The sequence below is a fragment of the Mesocricetus auratus genome, unplaced genomic scaffold, assembly GCF_017639785.1.
Source record: "Mesocricetus auratus isolate SY011 unplaced genomic scaffold, BCM_Maur_2.0 Super-Scaffold_100007, whole genome shotgun sequence".
NCBI lineage: Eukaryota > Metazoa > Chordata > Mammalia > Rodentia > Cricetidae > Mesocricetus > Mesocricetus auratus.
This window is the reverse complement of record NW_024429191.1, coordinates 83109095-83125533: the sequence shown is the minus strand read 5'-3', so window position 1 is coordinate 83125533 and position 16439 is coordinate 83109095. Positions and strand designations below refer to the sequence as shown.

At 38.5% G+C, this 16439-nt stretch overlaps 1 protein-coding gene across 10 annotated transcripts in view; it reads right to left on the bottom strand.

Annotated features, from left to right (window-relative positions):
* Positions 1 to 16439, bottom strand: part of Tanc2 (tetratricopeptide repeat, ankyrin repeat and coiled-coil containing 2) — a 306152-nt gene that overhangs the window by 194457 nt on the left and 95256 nt on the right. The gene's annotated exons all lie outside the window — the stretch shown is intronic.

Genomic DNA, 16439 nt, shown 5'->3' with positions numbered 1-16439 from the left:
GAACTTGAAGAAGGAGAGGAACAGCCACGAACCACATGGCAGGATGTAGATTAATAGAAATGAGTTTACTTAAGTTATAAAAACTAGTCAGAAACAAACCTAAGATACAGACTGAACTTTCATAATTAGTAAGAAGTTTACATGCCATTATTTGGGAACTAGTTGGTGGGACAGAGAAGGACTTAATATATATGGCATCCAACATGGGGGCACATATTTCCACATAGGACCTGAGAAAGCTTTTCCAAACAGTAAAAAGCAGAGCCAGATACAACTTCCTAGTCCCACAGTCTCAGAGATGCAGCTCCTGGCCATTGCCTGTGGGCTTGAGCCAGCCAAAGCCATGTGCAGAGTGGTGCAGCAGGGTTAAGGCTTGACTCATGCAGTCAAAAATAGGCTGCAGGTATACAGTAAATCAGTCTGGACCACGGGACTAAGAAAAACCTTTAAATAGACACGGTAAAAAAAATGGGTATAGACAGTCATAACAAATAAATAGTTTAGAAATAATAAAGTCTCTAAAGAGAGGTTATGCTCCCCCTACAGGAAATGAAAAGTTGTAGATTCTTTCTAAGTTAATTTGACTGGGGGAGACCCCCTGAGGATCTTGGATGCAGACATGAGAGAAAGTCAAGAAAGACTACATGATAAGTGATCCCTCGATGTGGGAACAGCTCTGAGACTCAATGAGATATGACAAATCTTGTTGGGTCATGACTTATAATTACATGTCAACCTTTCATATGGCAATGATGGAGATTTATATTACAGTTTGGTTATGCAACCAAAGGGGCTTATAAAGTTGGCAGATGTCTTCTTACCTGTTCAAACATAGAACCACAACAACAAAAATCATCTTTAGCTGGTTTGTGCATACTGCATATTCCATATTTGTATTAATGGAGAGATATATGTTACCTTTGAAAGTGTATGTGTTTTCAGAGAAAAGGACCAGACACCAATAAAGGTAAGTAGCTCAGGGACCCAACCTCTCAGAATGCCTCTGTTGAAGTTTCCTAAAATTTCTGCATCCAGACCAACTTCAAAACTGCTAGCTGAGGTGGTCCAGCCTCACAGACTACTCCAGTCAGGACTTCAGATAAGCCTTGCACTATCTCGTTACACAGATAATGGACAACAAATAATAAAAGTAGCTCTCCCAGGACTTGATCATTATCTCAATTTTCTCAGGATCCCCTAAAGATGCCATCATCCCAGACAATAGAAAGCAGTTTAAGAACACAATGCCCACATTCCCAAGAGGTGGGATGGCTAGTTTTTGGTCATTAGATGCTTGTGGTCATTTAGGAGGGTTGGTTATAAGTTGATCGGTCATGGTAAGAGAAGAAATTAATCAAGGGAAGTTGGCTTCAAGGATCTTTCTGAAAAGAAAAGGAGGGGGTATAGGTATGATAAGATAAAAGGGTAAATTATTGAATCTACTTTAAACTAAAAAGAAACTATTAATCTCAAATATTTTACATTGGTATGGATTTTTGTATATTGATACAATTTTAAGGTTATTTTTGTTAGAAATACTATTTCTACCCTTGTTTAAGACACTTTTGATATTAGTACAAATTTAAGGTTATTTCTGTTATACTATAAATGTTTCTACTCTTGTTTAAGGTATTGTACTTATGCAGCTCATTTAAAAATGTAATGTATAATTAAGAAATACACGTTAGTAGTTAGTCATCAGTAAAAATCAAACTTGTAGTCATGTTATGTATGTTTCAAGGTTAAACAGAGATATGGTTTAGATAGACATAGACAGGTGGTCTTCATATGCTTCAGAGGTCTACAGAAAATGGCATTTAAGATATTTTAATAACCTAAGGATTTTCATCTAAGCTATAGGCTGAGTTTTCATAATTAATAAGAAGTCTCAATTTCATTTTTTGGGAGCTGGCTGGCAGCAGAGAGAGACTTGTTACATTCACACAAATTCATTTGTATACTGGAAGGGAGGAAAAGAGGGATTGATATAAGGAGGGAAGCAAAGATAAAGGAGAAAGGAAAAAAGAGGAAGGAAGGAAGCGATAAAAAGATAGGCTGGTCTTACAATGATATCGTACATAAAATTAAATAAAGACAAGAGTAGATTGCTAGAACTGCAAAGACAAACACATCTTAGAGAAGGAATCATGATAGGTCTCAATTTATTTATTTACTTATTTTGGTTTTTCAAGACAGGGTTTCTCTGTATTGCTTTGGAGTCTGTCCTAGAATTCATTCTGTAGACCAAGCTGGCCTCGAACTCACAGAGATCCACCTGCTTCTGCCTCCTGCGTAGTGGGATTAAAGGTCCGCACCGCCAACGCCTGGCTTGGTATCAAATTATCTATGCAAGTTTGCATATCAAGCCATTAATTAACAGTAACACATATTCATTAAAATCATGAAACCTAGGTATAATTCATGGGCAGAGTGCTTGCTTCACATGCTCAAGGCCCTAGGTTCGATCTTTAATACTGAATAAATAAGTAAATGAGAGAGGGAGATAGGGAGAGAGAGAGAGAGAGAGAGAGAGAGAGAGAGAGAGAGAGAGAGAGAGAGAGAGAGAGAGAGAGAGAGAGAATAAGGGGAGAAAGCCAAATAAACCAGAAATCTGACAAAAAATACAATTGTGTTGACGAACAAATTAAGCATTTAAAGGAGTAGGCTTAATATGTTAAGAAACTAAAAGTTTAGTTTTAAGAGTGTTAAAAATGAAAATTAAATGTAGATGAAATTGAAAGCAGATTTACATAGAAGAGAGGAGTAGAAATCTGAAAGATGTGTTGGAAAAAATTAGAACAATAACTAGAGAGCCAAAGGTACAGGCTGACGGGATGGTTTGGCAAGTACAAGCATTTGCCACTAAGTCTAACCACCTGTGTTCAATCCCAGGAACCACAGGAAGAACAGAACCAACTCCTGCAAGCTATCCTCTGACCACCAAATGTATACTGTGACCATGGATGTGCCCACAAATACACACATATAAAATATTGGGTTTTTGTTTTGTTTTGTTTTTTCTAAGACAGGGTTTCTCTGTGGCTTTGGAGCCTGTCCTGGAACTAGCTCTTGTAGACTAGGCTGCTCTCGAGCTCACAGAGATCCGACTGCCTCTGCATCATCCTAAGTGCTGGGACTAAAGGCGTGTGCCACCACCATCCGGCCAAAATATTTTTTAAAAGAGTAATTTTACAAAGAATGGGAATGAGTTGCTGGATAAATGGTACCAAAAACATAAGCAAGAGAAAAATGAATAAACTGGATTATATTTAAATACAAAACAAAAAAAACATTTTGAATACCAAAGGATGTTACTAAAAGGATGAAAATATAATTCTCAGAATTGAAAATATTTGCAAGTATTTTTATATGAGTCCAAAGTCTAGAATATACAAAGAACGATTACAACTCAACAACAAAAAGACACACATCAAATAAAATTGGGCAAAGGAGTGGTGATATCTTGCTTGTACAAATAAAGTCTGTCTGAAGGTCAAAGAATGGAGCTTGCCACTAGATAACCATAGAGGGCTGGAGGGCTATATAGACGGACACAAAGTGAAATAGTTGGGTGAAAACAGGATATAAGCAGGAAGAAACAGGAACTCGCTCTCTTGTCTACTGAGACCATAAGGTCGTGAAGGTGTGGCTGTGACTTGCTCCTTCTCTCTGATCTCTCAGCATTATTCTCTATATCTCGAATTTTTATTAGTTACATCAATTAAGAACTCAATTCACAAAACAGGGGCCTGTTTCCGGGCCCACATTCCATTGCCTGGGGGCTGCCACTGAATCTCCCCTCCTGGCTGGAGCCAATGCAGCCAAGAGTCCTGGTCTACTTTTCCACCCACATAACCATGTCCCTGGGAGGTGACATGGTCCGGAAGAGGAGAACTACCAGAGTACTGGAATTGCTTGCACCCACTGAAAGGGAGCCCTGGTCCCCTACCCACCAGGAGAGGAAGAGGCTCTTTCTGCACCCACAGGAAGAAGGGATGGGAAGGAGACAATACAAAAACACACTCAGCAACAGAAAAACAAATATGACACTGCCAGAGTCTAGAGACTCTACACCAGCAAGATTGAAACATTCCAATGCAAATGAAGCAGAAGAGAATGACCTTAAAAACAACTTCATGAAAATGATAGAGGCCCTCAAAGAGGATATGAGAAAATCCCTTAAAGGGATAGAAGAAAAAAAAACCAAAACCAAAAAAAACGCAAGAAATGGAAGAAAAAACAAACCAAACAATTCAAAAAATGCAAGAAATGGAGGAAAAGACAAAGCAAAAACTGCAAAAAACAATTCAAACAGTGCAAGGGTTTAAAGCTGAAATAGAGACAAAAAACAAACAAACAAACAAACAAAAAAATCCACAGTCTAGCCGGGCATTGGTGGTGTACGCCTTTAATCCCAGCAGTCTGGAGGCAGAGGCAGGCAGATCTCTGTAAGTTTGAGACCAGCCTGGACTACCAAGCGAGTTCCAGGACAGCCTCCAAAGCCACAGAGAAACCCTGTCTCGAAAAACAAAAAACAAACAAAAAAAAAAATCCACAGTCTGAAGGAATGCTGGAAATAGAGAAGCTGGGCAAACAGTCAGGTATTACAGATACAAGCATAACCAACAGAATACAAGAGATGGAAGAGAGAATCTCAGAGTTGAAGATACACTGGGAGAAATAGATTCATTGACCAAAAAAAAATCTTAAGTCCAACAAATTCCTAACACAAAATATTCAGGAAATATGGGACACCGTGAAAAGATAAAACCTAAGAATAATAGGTATAGAAGGTAAAGAAAACCACCTCAAGGGGCAGGAAACATGTTAAACAAAATCATAGAAGAAAACTTTCCCAACCTAAAGAAAGACATGCCAATGAAGGTACAAGAAGCTTACAGAACACCAAATAGAGTGGATCACACACACACAAAAAATCCCCTCCCTACATAATAATCAAGACCCCAAACATACAGAATAAAGAAAGAATATTAAGAGCAGCTAAGGAAAAAGGCCAACTAACATACAAAGGCAAACCTATCAGAAATACACCTGACTTCTCCATGGAAACTCTGAAAGCCAGAAGACCCTGGATAGATGTTCTACCAACACCAAGAAACCACAGGTGCCAGCCCAGACTACTATACCCAGCAAAGCTTTCAATCACTATAGATGAAGAAAACAAAATATTCTATGACAAAACCAGATTTTGGCAAGTGATAGCTATCCAGAAATTTGTGGAGTACAGGTTTTCAAAGCATGACCTGATGATTCTCTGAATTTCCTCAGTGTCCATTGTTATGTTCCTCTTTTCGTTTCTGATTTTGTTAATTTGCATGTTCACACTCTGCTGTTTGGTAAGTTTGGACAGTGATCTGTCTATCTTGTTGATTTTCTCAAAGAACCAACTCTTCGTTGCATTGATTCTTTGTATTGTTTTCCTAGTTTCTCCTTTATTGATTTCAGCCCTCAGTTTGATTATTTCCTGGTGTCTACTCCTCTGGGGTGAGTTTGTTCTTCATGTCTAGAGGTTTCAGGTGTTCTGTTAATTCTCTAGTGTGACTATCCTCCAGTTTCTTCATGTGGGCACTTACTGCTATGAACTTCCCCCATAGCACTGCTTTCAAAGTGTCCCATAGGTTTGGGTATGTTGTGTCTTCATTCTCATTGAATTCTAGGAAGTCTTTAATTTCTTTTTTATTTCTTCTTTGACCCAGGAATGGTGCAAGTGCACATTATTCAATTTCCATGAGTTTGTATGGTTTCTGAAATTTGTGTTGTTGTTGAATTCTAACTTTAAAGCATGGTGGTCTGATAAGATTCATGAAGTTATTCCAATTTTTTTTGTACCTGTTGAGGTTTGATATGTTGCCAAGTATGTAGTCAATTTTTGAGAAGGTTCCAAGTGGCACTGAGAAAACGGTATATTCTTTTGTGTTATGTTCAGGAAGCAGTCTCCTGTACCAATTCGTTCAAGGGTACCTCCAGTTATGCCAGCATCATTTGTTGAAGATGCTTTCTTTTTTCTATTGTATAACTTTAGCTTCTTTGTCAAAGATCAGGTGTTCATATGTGTATAGGTTAATATTGGGGTATTCAATTCGATTCCATTGGTCTACCGGTCTATTTTTGTGCCAATATCAAGCTGTTCAGGGATGGTGATGCCTCTGGACATTACTTTGTTGAACAGGGTTGTTTTAGCTATCCTGGGTCTTTTGTTTTTTCCATATAACGTTTAAAATTGTTCTTTCAAGATCTGTGAAGAATTGTACTGAGATTTTAATGGGGATTGCATTGACTCTGTAGATTGCTTTTGGCAAGATTGCCATTTTTACTACATTGATCTTACCTATTCAAGAGCAGAGGAAATCTTTCCATTTTCTGGTGTCTTCTTTAATTTCTTTCTTTAAAGACTCAAAGTTCTTGTGATGCAGGTCTTTCACTTGTTTGGTTAGTGTTACCCCCAACAAATGGTGCTGGCATAACTGGATGCTGGCATGCAGAAGACTGCAGTTAGATCCATGTCTATCGCCATGCAAAAAACTTAAGTCCAAATGGATCAAAGACCTCAACATACATCCTGCCACACTGAACCTCTTAGAAGAGAAAGTGGGAGGTATCCTTGAACAAATTGGCACAGGAGACAGCTTCCTGAACATAACAATAGCAGCATAAACATTGAGATAGAAATTCTCAAATGGGACCTCCTGAAACTGAGAAGAAGCTTCTGTAAGGCAAAGGAAACAGTCAACAAGACAAAAAGACAGCCCAAAGAATGGGAAAAGATATTCACTAACCCCACAACTGATAGAGGGCTGATCTCCAAAATTTACAAAGAACTCAAGAAGCAAGTCTCTAAAACACCAAAGGATCCAATTAAAAAATGGGGTACAGAACTAAATAGAGAATTCTCAACAGAGGAGTCTAAAATGGCTGAGAGACATTAAGGAAGTGTTCAACATCCCAAGCCAATAGGGAAATGCAAATCAAAACAACTCTGAGATACCATCTTACTCCTGCCAGAATGGCTAAAACCAAAAACACCAATGACAGTTTATGCTGGAGAGGATGCAGAGAAAGGGGAACACTCCTCTACTGCTGGTGGGAGTGCCAATTCATACAGCAACTTTGGAAATCATTATGGAGATTCCTCAGGAAAATGGGAATCAATCTACCACAAGACCCAGCAATTCTACTCTTAGGCATATACCCAAAAGATGCACATTCATACAACAAAGATGCCTGTTCCACTATATTCATAGCAGCATAATTTGTAATAGCCAGAACCTGGAAGCAACCTAGATGCCTCTCAACTGAAAAGTGGATAGAGAAAATGTGGTACACAATGGAGTACTATTCAGCGGGGGGGGGGGGGGCAATGGAATCTTGAAATTTGCAGGCAAATGGACAGCACTAGAAGAAACCATCCTGAGTGAGGCAACCCAGTCACATGATATATACTCAGTCATATATGGATTTTAGACATAGATAAGGGGAGTGCCAGCCTACAATCCCACTGCCAGAGAGTCTGAGAAACAGGTAGGATCCTAAGAGAGATATACATGGTATCCCAGAGAAGGGGAATGAGGCAAGATCTCCTGAGCAGATTGCGAGCATGGGGCGGAAGGGAGAAAAGGTGAGAGGGCATGGGGAAGCAGGAAGGTTGAGTCGGGGGAAGAACAGAGGAGAGTAGTATGAGAGATACCATAATAATGAGTTTGATGACTTCCTTATATGCCATCCTAGAACCTTCACCCAGTGATTGATGGGAGCAGAAGCAGATACCCACAGCTAAACACTGAACTGAACTCCTGGAACCCAGTGACAGAGAAGGAGTGATGAGCATAGGTGTCAAGACTGGGCTGGTAAGACCCACAAAGACAGTTGACCTAAACAAGTGGGAGCTCTTAGACCCCAGACTGATGGCTGGGAAGCCAGCATGGGACTGATCCAGACCCCCTGAATGTGGGTGTCAGTGAGGAGGCCTAGGCAATCTATGGAGCCTTGGGTGGTAGATCAGTATTTATCCCTGGCATACAAATGGACTTTGGGCACCCATCCCACAATGAGGGATGCTCTCTCAGCCTGGACTCTTGGGAGAGGACCTAGACCCTGTCCTGAATGAAATGACAGACTCTGGAGATCCCCCATGGATGGCCTCACCTTCCCTGGGGAATGGAGTGGGGATTGGGTGGGGAAGCTGGGGGGGGGGGTTGGGGAGGAGGAGAGGGAGAGGGAGCTGGGATTGACATGTGAAGCAAGCTTGTTTCTAATTTAAATTTTAAAAATCTAAAAAAAAACTCCATTCACACAAAGAACTTTTACAAAGGACTTATAAATAGACCCTCTGTATGTGAAAAAAAATACTAAACAATCTTTCTATAAAAGCAATTAAAAGTCAAATGAGACCCTTCTTTATGACCACTGAGACAGATACCACTTATAAGAACAAAGAAGAATAAATACTTCTAAAATGGGCCAGTGAGATGGTTTAAGAGGTGAGAATGCCTGCTGCCAACCCTGAAGAATGACACAAGTATTTAACTCTAACCATATGTTTTTTGGTCCAGAAGTATAGAAATCATTGCTAATTTCTTCCCTTATAAACCTTTTGCAACACATGACTAACAGTGAAGATTACCAGTCCAAATAATCAAAAATAATTGGCAGACATACAGAGAAATTGAACCACCATACTAATGGCAAGAGTGAAAAATGGCGTAGCTTATATGTAAAATAGGTGGCTCATCAAAAAGTTAAACACAGACTCACCATAACTCAATTCTTTTTTTCATGTATATAGCCAAAGGTACTGAAAACAGGTTTACAACCAAAACTTATATATGAATGCTTACAGAAGTATTATTCATAATAGCCAAAAAGTAGAAACAACCCAAATGTGTCATAAACTAATAAATGAATGAGCAAACTGTGATACAATATTTAAAATAAATTAAATATTATTTAGCTATTAAAGGGATGATGGTCTAATAAATGCTATACAGTTGAAAAAACCTTGAAAGTATAATGCTCAGTGAAAGAAGCCACATACTATATGATTCTGCTTATGTGAGATGCTCTGGAGAGATCAAGGAAGACAAAAAGTAGACTGTAGTTTCCAGAGCATCCCAGGAAAAGCGAGGGACAGCTGCTCAATATGCCTAGTATCTTCTTTTGGGGTGATGGATTAAAGAGCAATGATGTTTGTACAGCACAGTGAATATGGTAAGAGCCACTGAACAGTACATACACTTGGAAATGGTGAGTTTTATAGTATGTGAATTGTAGTGCAATGAAGAAGGACATGGGTTTTTACCTCTAACCACATATTTTTCAGTCCAGAAGCCTAGAAATCATTGCTGATTTCTTCCCTTACCAACTCCTTGCAATACATAGCTAACAGTTCTACAGATTATTGTTCTGCAAAATATTTTTCAAAATGCCATGATCTGTCCGGTCTCCTACCACTACCTTAGTTCGTACCATTACTAACATGTCACCAATCTTCAGGAGGCAGAAATGCAGAATTTATTCCTTAATCATGAATTTTAGAAGTTTTACTAGGCTATTAAAACTTTACTCCTTCTCCGTCTCTGATCGCTGTGTTCAGTATGTTCTATGTTCCCTCCCCCTGTCTGGTCAGATGGCTACTGTAGCTCCTAGACCTATATTCTCAAGTCTGTTTTTCTAACATTAGGTTTCTAATTGTTGGGCTTCCATGAATACATATGACATCAATTTATACAAAATTGTATTATTTTACAGATTTGTAAGCAAAAAGGTATTCCATTAGAGCAATTTATAAATTAAAGAGTCATTTGGTGATCAAAATCAGCAGATTAAAAAAATATATTCAAGATGCTACATTTCATTTAGTGAAGTACCAGTTTTCACTTCCGCTGTTAGAAATGAGGTGATAATTTTAGGATCTGATAATCCTCCTTAAGGAATCATAGTGCAATTAGTCCAGTTTGGCTGCCCTAGTTCATTTCTTTGCTTAGAAACATTTTCTTTTTTATCTTCTTTGTCCTATAAAATGATGCTTGAACTCATTGATACTACAAACAAAATCTAAAGATATATGCTTCAAGTAAAATATTGGTGACTATTAACAGAATTTGGCTGCATAATAGTTTCTCTTAAAAAAACCCAGCACTCTCGAAAAGACAGCAGAAAACTAACTTACTCTATTCTTATGAATCTGCAGTTTGACTGTGGATCAGCTGGTGCACACTGAGCTCAAAAGTACAAGGCTAGTCATAAGATTATCAGGTCTACTGAGCAAGTTCCAGAACAGACAAACTTAGGCAGTGAAAGAAATTATCAAAACCAGAAAGCTGATGAATATATAATTGAACAAGGGGGCCATGTGCCAGCCCCAGTAAGGAGCAGAACTTGGCAGCTTCGGCAACGTGGTTCTGGCTCCAAGGATAGAAGGATAGCATTATGGAACCTTCCTCCTGGGCTAAGGAAAGCCACTGAGAACAGACATGTGTAAGGGCTGTCCCTAAATAGAGGCCTAGAAAGGCCATTGTGTAAAATTGTAAAGTTGAAGCCTGAATTGCCTTGAAGACCCCAAGATGCTGATGATCCCAGAGCCATGGGATACTTGCTAAGGAGAGCTGCTAACAGGAAGTGGAACCAGCCCAAGAGAAAGTGTGTTTCAGTCAACAAAGTTGAAAGGAGCTGGAAATATGAACAGCATTTTGACATAAGACACGGAGATGTATGGTTCGGAGTTTTCCCTGCTGATTTTCAGCCTGCTTTGTTCCAGTATTTCCTACTATGCTCCCTTCCCTAGGTTTTGGATGGTAATGTAATATCCTGTGTCATTATATATTGGAAGAATGCAATCTGCTTTTTATTGTGTTTTATAGATTATTGTTAAGAGACTACATGAATCTCAGAAGAGACTCTGAACTTTAAATTTTTAAATAACTTTGGAATTGTTACAGACTATGGAGACTTTAGAAGTTAAACTGGATGTATTTTTGCACTATGATATGGCTACAAGCCTTTGGGGGCCAGGGAGTGAAATGTGGTGGTTTTAAAGAAAATAGCTCCAAAGGCATTGGCACTATTAGGATATGTGACCTTGTGGAGTAAGTGTGGTCTTGTTGGGAGAAGTGTGGTACTGTGGAGGCAGGCCTTGTGGTTTCATATATGCCCAGTATCTCAGACCACTTTCTGTTGCCTGCACAAGATATAGAAATCTCAACTACCTCTCCCGCACCATGTCTACCTACAAAGTGCCATGCCCCACCATCCTGATAATGGGCTGAACCTCTGAACTGTAAGCCACCCCAATTAAATGCTTTCCTTTACAAGAGCTGCTGTGGTTGTGGTATCTCTTCACAACAATAGAAATTCTAACTAAAACAGCCACACAGTTAAAAAGCCAGCAGGTCAGGTCAAAACAAAGAATACTGAAAGCTGCAAGAAAATAACTCCATATTGCTTAAAAAGACAAATACATCAGAATTTATCAGCTCTTGGCAGAAATGTTAAAAGCAAGACAGTGTGGAATGGTATATGTCAAACAGCAGAAAAACAAACATGTGCAGTGGTCCTGTCATGACCTGCAAACACTGTTTCACTGCAGACATTCACTATCTCTGGCTTTTATAATCTTTCTGCACCTTCATCTTCAATTATCTTGGAAGGATGGGGTTTTTAAAGCTGTCCACTTAAAACTAAGCAGTCCACAATGACCAGTTGTGGGTCTCTGTATTAATCATCATGTACTATAAAGAGAAGATTCTTTGATGATGGTCAAGAGAAGAACTACTACTCTATATGTACAAAAATAGTAACCGCTGGCCTGGCGGTACACACCTTTAATTCCAGCACTTGGAAGCAGAGGCAGGACGATATCAGTGAGTTCAAGATCAGCCTATTCTACATAGTGAGTTTCAGGACAGACAAGACTACAAAGAGAGACCCTATCTCAAAAAAAAAAAAGATAATAATTTAGAAAATAGTTTATTAGCAGATTAATACTATCAGGTTTTCCCCCAGGGATCATGACCTAGCCAGTAGCAGGTTTTTGACCCAATTAATGCTACCAAGCATGAGTTCTACCTTGTTGGGCAGGTTTTAAAGCCAAAAAGAAAGTAGTTGGTTATTTCAATTACATTTGTGCCACTATTAAATCAGCAGGCACATCCTGACAGGGCAGTTGTTAACAGGCTCACAGCCAGGTAAGTCACTGATCATTTTTCTCTACTGGTAGCAAGTATAACACCTTCTAGCACTATAAAAGCTAGTTTCAGGGATGAAGCTTCCAGGTGGGTAACAGCTTGACTTCGTCAAGTCCTGTGACTTATGAAGCAATAGGGTTTTGCCATCAAGTTCTGGAGTAAACCAAGGGCAATGGCAATCTCGTGTATTATTTGGGAGCGCCTATGAGATCCCAATGATCAATGACTCAAAAATTGGTCCTGGGATTTCTATTTGATAGTATGGTATCTATGAGAGTCACCTCTACCCCAATCATAGGAAACTAAAAATGTTTTTATTAAAGTATGTTATAGGTTAGGCCATAAAATATGTCTTAATAAATACAAAAAAGTTTGTGTTGTATCAGATAACAAAGGAATAATACTAAAAATTAGAATCAAGGGAAGTCTACAGATTCTCTACAAACATGGAGACTTGAACAGTGTATTTTTGAAATAAAATTGAGACCTTGAGTGATGGGATAAATTTTGAAATTCCTATAATCAAATGAAAGTAAAATACCACTTGCCAATATCTGTGGGATATTGTTAAGACAGTTATAAAAGGATTTATGAGTATCTACATTAAAAAATAGCTTCTCAGTTTCAGGAGGTCCCATTTATTAATTGTTGATGTCAGTGTCTGTGCTATTGGTGTTATGTTCAGGAAGCAGTCTCCTGTACCAATTCGTTCAAGGGTACCACCTACCTTCTCTTCTAAGAGGTTCACTGTGGCTGGATTTATGATGAAGTCTTTGATCCATTTGGGCATGGCGATAGATATGGATCTATCTGTGGTCTTCTACATGCCAGCATCCAGTTATGCCAGTACCATTTGTTGAAGATGCTTTCTTTTTTCCATCGTATAATTTTAGTTTCTTTGTCAAAAATCAGGTGTTCATAGGTGTGTGGGTTAATATCAGGGTGTTCAATTCAATTCCATTGGTCTACCTGTCTAAACTCATATAGCCACTTTGGAAATCAGTATGGTAGTTCCTCAGGAAAATGGGAATCAGTCTACCACAAGATGCAGCAATCCCACTTTTAGGCATATACCCAAAAGATGCACATTCACACAACAAGGATATCTGTTCCGCTATGTTCACAGCAGCATTATTTGTAATAGCCAGAACCTGGAAGCAACCTAGAGGCCCCTCAACTGAAGAATGGATGGAGAAAAATGTGGTACATTTACACAATGGAGTACTACTCAGCTGTAAAAAAAACAATAAAATCTTGAAATCTGCAGGCAAATGGATTGAACTACAAGTGAGGTAACCTAGTAACAAAAAGACAAAAATGGTATGTACTCACTCATATATGGATTTTAGATATAGAGCAGAGGAGTACCAGCCTACAATCCACATTGCAAGAGAAGCTAGGAAGCAAGGAGGACCCTAAGAAAGACAGACATACATGGTCCCCCAGAGAAGAGAAAAGGGACGAGACCTCCTGAGCTAATTGGGAGCATGGAGGGAGTTAGGAGAAAGAGAAGAGGAGGAGGGGAGAGGAGGACAGGAGAGAGCAGAAAGATCAAGTCAGGGGAAAATAGAGGAGAGCAAGAAAAGAGACACCTTAATAGAGGGAGTCATTATAGGTTTAAAGGTTGACCCCAACTAATAATCTAAGCAATAGTCAAGAGGCTACCTTAAATATCTTTCTCCGATAATGAGATTGATGACTACCTTATATGCCATCCTAGAGTCTTCATCTAGTAGCTGATGGAAGCAGAAGCAGACACCCACAGCTAAACACTGAGCTGAACTCTGGAATCCAGTTGCAGAGAGGGAGGAATGATAAGCAAAGAGGTCAAGACCAGGCTGGAGAAACCCACAGAAACAGATAACCTGAAAAGGGGTTGCTCATGGACCCCAGACAGGTAGCTAGGAAATCAGAATAGGATCTGTTCCAGATACCCTGAACGAGGATGTCAGTTTGGAGGTCTGGTTAATCTATGGAGCCTCTGGTAGTGAATCAGTATTTATCCCTAGTACACGAATGGACTTTGGGAACCCACTTTCTCAGCCTAGACACATGGGGGAGGGTCTAGGTCCTGCTCCAAATGACATGACAGACTTTGAAGATCCCCTGTGGAAGGCATCACCCGCCCTGGGGAGCAGAAAGGGGATGGGATAGGGAGCCAATGGGGGGCACTGCGGGGGAGAGAGAAGGATTGACATGCAAAAAAAGCTTGCTTCTAATTTAAATTTTAAAAAATGAACAAAGAAAAGAAAAGAAAAAAAAAGAGCAATGCCATGAGTTTAAGGCCATCCTGGGCTAATAGTAAGTTTCAGATCTATGTGCACTAAAGAATAAGATCCTATCTCTCTCTCTACCTCTCCCCATCCCACCCCTACCCTCACCCCCACCACCCCTGCCAAAAGACAAAACCAAAAAGAAAACTATAAGTAGCCTCTTAGATGAAATATATATATAAATCTTCAATAAAATACTGGTTTCCTGAAATCAACAACACACTAGAAAGACGACACACCATGATTAAACTGGTTGTATTCAAGTAATGCAAAGATGAGTCAACATAAGCAAGTCAGTAAGTGTAGCACAGCACATAATTAGAATCAAGGACAAAGTTATAAGACAATCAATCTAAACAGATGCAGAAGAAAAACAAAACAAAACAAAAAAAAAACCCTTTAAACCCTTTAGGTTCAACATTCCTTTATGACAAAAGTACAGAAGGAGTTAGATGTAAAACAATAAAGGCTGTTTCAGGCAGATGCTTATAGCTAACATGAAACTGGAAAAGAATGGAAAATATTTTATTTAAATTTAGGAACACAATAAAGATGTCTACTTTTTCCACTCTTACTCATATAGTACTTTAATTCTTACACAGAACAAAAGGCAAGAGGAAGATACAAAAGTGACAGAAATAAGAAAAGAGGTGAAATTATGCTTATTTATAGACAATTGCAACCTTCACTTAAAAACACAAAGGATTAAAATTCTTAGAGTTAATAAACAGATAAATGCTTTTAGCCAAGTAGCAGGACAAAATCAGCATATGAAAATAAGCAGTTTCTGTATATACTAACATGTAATTCACTAAAATTGCAATCAGAAAACAATCCACACAAAATAGTCATAAAACAAAAAACAACAAACCTAGCCATAAACTTAAAGACATTAAAAACCCCTCTACAATGAAAACTATAAATAACTTAAGAAAGAAATTGAAGAAGATACTAGAAGATGGAAAGGTACTCATATAGAAGGGTGAGCAGAATATTGTTTAAACGGCTTATATTACCAAAAGCAATGTACAGATTCAATGCAATTGCCATTGTCATCAAAATGTCAATGATATTATTCATATAAATGCAGGAAAAAACCTCCAATAGAAAAAATCGTATGATCTACAAAGACTTCAAATACTTAAAGTAATTTTGCATAGAAAGCACAAGAAGGCAGGGCAGTGGTGGCGCACGCCTTTAATCCCAGCACTCGGGAGGCAGAGGCAGGCGGATCTCTGTCAGTTCGAGGCTGGGCTGGACCGACAGCCTCCAAAACAATACAGAGAAACCCTGTCTCGTAAAATCAAAACAAAAAAAAAAAAAAAAAAAAAAAAAAGCATAAGAAGGAAAACCATATGATACTGGAACAAATAGACTCAAGCCAAAAAAAGAAGGCCCAGAAATAAACAAATACAGTTATAGCCATCTAATTCTTTATCAGGGTTTTGAGAACTCACACTGACAAAAAGAAGCCTCTTTAACAAATAATACAAGGAAAACTATATACATGCAAAAGACTGACAAGAAACTCCTTTCTCTTACTCTGATAGCTCAGGAAATAGCAGGAACTAACAAATGAGATTGTGTAGTTTTTAAAAGTTTCTGCACAACAAAGCAAACAATTAAAAATCAAGAACTATCCTACAGAATTAGAGGAAATCTTTGTTAGTTATTTATCTTACAAAGGATTAATATACAGAATTTAATAAAAACTCAAAAATTAAACACTAAAAGAGCAAATAATCCATCAATAAATGGACATATGAACTGAACAGTCATTTTTAAATGAAATGAAAATATAAGACAAATTTAATGATATCTTTAACTGTCAGGGAAATGTAGATCAAAACACAAAGATTCTGCTGTTGTCACGAATACAAGCCTATCAAATGTTTGCTTTGAGTGGAATCTGGATAATCCCTGTGAAATCTTCAATGTTATCTTTCCTATTATCACAATGCAAAAC